We start from the raw sequence: 3,630 nt of genomic DNA, 5'->3' as shown, positions 1-3,630 counted from the left end.
TCCTGCCAGACCACTGGTTTATTTTTAACACTTTGGGGACTTTCTCTTCATTCCAAGCCAAATGGACATGTTCAGGTTAGTGAAGGGAAGAAAGATGGCTTGGGTGAACATTGGAAAACAAGTAAGCACAGACCATAATGGTATCACTAGAGCTTGCCACTGATAATGCTTTTGTATTCAATTTGCATCAAAAATCTTCTTTCAAATTTCTTGTAAATATTACAATATTTATAATAATGTGCTATAAATATAACAAATGTATAATATTGTAAATCAGCCCAAAAGAAGCATGATGAGGTTTGCTGTCTTGGGAGTACTTAGGAGAGATCATTTAGGATAACTGCCCCAAACAGTACGCAATCATTTGAGAGCCAATAGCATATTATGGAGAATTCAAAAGTCTGGGTTGCCTGTGGTCTAGGGTTTACTACATGCTTTTGCAGACACAGTCTTGATCCAGCAATGGCTGTCTTATGTAGACTGAATGCTTCGAATAGAAGTAAACTTCAGGGGACTGCCTTTGCCTATAGCCATGGCCAACCAGCATAGAAGTGCACATTAAGAATGCTGCTGTGGCATGTATCTGTGACCATTTTGAAGATATTTATGCATGGTGGAAGAATGAAATCTATATTTAGTACATGTTACTAAAATAATGTTAGTGCCATCTTTTGGACAAGATTTTAAGAAGCAGGTAATTCGGGAAATGCAAAGTTATGGGTCCACAGCAACCACAGTGGTTTGCTTACACGTCTATTATGCTTAGGATGACTGTATTTTCAAAATAAAAAAACTAGAAGACTAGAAGAGCCACTGTTTGGGGCTGCAGAATAGTCATACAATATGCAAAAGTGCAGATTTTTTAAATGTGTGCTGGTGCTACTACTTCCAGATTCTGACTCATCATAACTCTTGCATATTTCTCATGTGGAGGATTTTTTTCCAGTAACTGAGTGATCTGAATGAGTTTATCATAAAACACTGAGCCAACATTCACTTTGAGTAAAAAACAGCTTTGATAGCATCTATATTCATTCAGCTGTTTCTCTTTACTCCAAATACTGTTCATCATGTTGAACACTCAGGTCTATTGGGCTATTGCTCCTGGTAAGTGCAAAACCAATTACTTTTGGCATACGGATATGTATTCTTAAACAAATATCCTTCAGTTATAGTTTTAAAAACTCCCAGCCCCTCCTTTCCCCTCCCCGCTTTGACTGATAAGATAGAAACTGGAACATTTCAGGTGCTTTGAAAGTACTTTCCAGGACATAAGGACATAAAAAACACCTGAGACTAAACTACTTATTTATATAGCTTCATTAAGATGCTACAGTTCTTTTACATTTCATTTTCTTGGCTTCATATTAAGGTACATGTATTTAGATGTATATGCAAGTCAGGATTCAAACAAACAGTACAGTAGGTTTATTTGAATGATTGCATCATCACAAGTCTGACAAATGCATTCACTGCATTTACAGCATCATCACACTGAGTGCATTTATTTGAACTTTCTAACATGTACATGGGATCACACATTCAGATAAACACAGCTGTGTTTATTTCAGATTGCACAACTCCAGATTGTATGCGTGTGTCTGGAGCCAGTGGACTGCACATGCATAGTACATGATTTTCAAACACTTATAACTTCCTTATTTGTTAACCAAATTCTTAAAAATATGTCAAAGGTTCTTATCAATATGTAAAGTTAGGATTGAGTTAAAAGGTGACGAGAGCCCTTTTCATTATATATTTTAATATAGTGTAAAATTTGCTGAAAAATGATTTGATAAAACTGTTCAAACAGTCCTATTTAAAATTAAAAGCCATATTCTGATTTGGATAGGCACATAAGACACAAGTCTTGATGTATAGCTCACCTGAATATATTTACACAGGAACTACCCTGTTAACTTCAATGGAGCTATTCCATAATAACAATAAGGGCCTGATCTTGCCAAACCTTCAGCAAGCAAGTATCTTTGCTGATGTTAGTATTTCCATTGACATCATTATTTGCAGATTTGGGCATTAATATTGCTTAAACACCATTCCCTTTGATGCAATACCCACATTAAAATCAGTGCATTGTATATCATTTGGTAGTGACATAATGGTGGCACCATCACTCTTTTAAACCATCTTAGTGAGAACCAAAACCCTGATTCTGCAAAGATGTGAGTTTGGGTGTACACTGAGTTCAGAAGGATTACTAAAATGCTTAAAGTTAAGGATGTGTGTAAATCTCTGCAGGATCAAGGGCAATGGTAAGTGTTTTCAATAAATAGGCACACACATCTAAAGCAGGAACACTATTAATACTAAGGAGAGCTGTTCATATGCAGGATTTGGGTAATTAAAAGCTGACAAGAGTAAAAATAGGCCATTTATGGACTTATCTAGGCTTAAACAAATCTCCAAAAGGTCTAAATTGTGAAAAAGCTCATTTTTAAATATGCAGATAACTCATATTCATCCACAAACAGAAGGGTGGCTATTGCACTAATTACTCCCCTTCCCCTCCCCACCTAAAACCTTTTGGTTTAATAACCAGGTTGAGGCATCTCAGACTTTTCAGTCTTAATCCCTGAAAACCAGGATTGTTAAGGGATGTATTTCCTATGCTCTTGGCCTAACTTTGAGTTCAGTTGAACTGTGATTGTACAGATCCTGAGGAAAGGTCTTGGACATTATCTTTAAATCCACCCCCTTTCCAAAATGGGGATCTGCCAAGGGCTGGTTCAACCATGCATGAGTGAGAGGACCCCAAAAGTTATTCTAAATTATGCATGGCTTCAAGCAATGTCAAGCGACCAGTCCAGCAGCTGGAGATTATAGGAGCACAGCAGTGCACCATCCACACCTTGTACACGGAACAAATTCAGTGGGACTACAACTTGGCCAAGTAAGTACAAAGTTGGTAGAATAACTATGAATTATGTCAACCTTTTCTATGTATGTTGAAGACCATAGGTATGGTTTCAACCTGAAATTCAGAAATCTCATTTGAGTTTTGATTCAAATATGGTGTTTGCTTAAAATAAAAAGTGAGAGCTAATGTCAGGGCTGAAAACTCAGGAAAGTTAGAACCAATAAGGCATTTAGCTGAATTTGAAAGGTCACACGTTACTCCCACTTATGCTAAGTTAAACCTAGAGTTACTGAATTAACTTTACTGATATTAGAATATGGCCCACAGAATGTCTTTCTTGCAGTCAGGAAGTGTGGTTGCAGCATATGTTGTCATCTAACAAGCTCAAGAAACCATCGTAGTGATAATGAAGTAGTGCAGGCTAGCTGCTAAGCATTCAGGGGTCCCTGGTAGGGTTATATAATCTATACTGAGGCCCATGCTACTATGCCCATGTGTAAATCTCTGCAGAATCTGCATGTTTAAAAATCACTATAGTTGTCATCTGACCTAACTTGGTCAAATCACTGCAGTCATATTTCCCAATTCCAATGTAAATGCACCCTAAGTTTTAAATGCATCAAAGGCCTATGCCTTCCCTGTCTTGAACTCTCTTAGTCATTTACATATGAGCAAGGGAGTGGCCCAAATGAGTATAAAACTACTGCTACTGAGAGTGAGTGAAGAATTGTAGTCTGGCAAAAATGTACATC

Source organism: Gavialis gangeticus, unplaced genomic scaffold (assembly GCF_001723915.1).
Source record: "Gavialis gangeticus isolate Ggan-Ray unplaced genomic scaffold, GavGan_comp1, whole genome shotgun sequence".
NCBI lineage: Eukaryota > Metazoa > Chordata > Crocodylia > Gavialidae > Gavialis > Gavialis gangeticus.
This window is presented reverse-complemented; position numbering follows the sequence as displayed.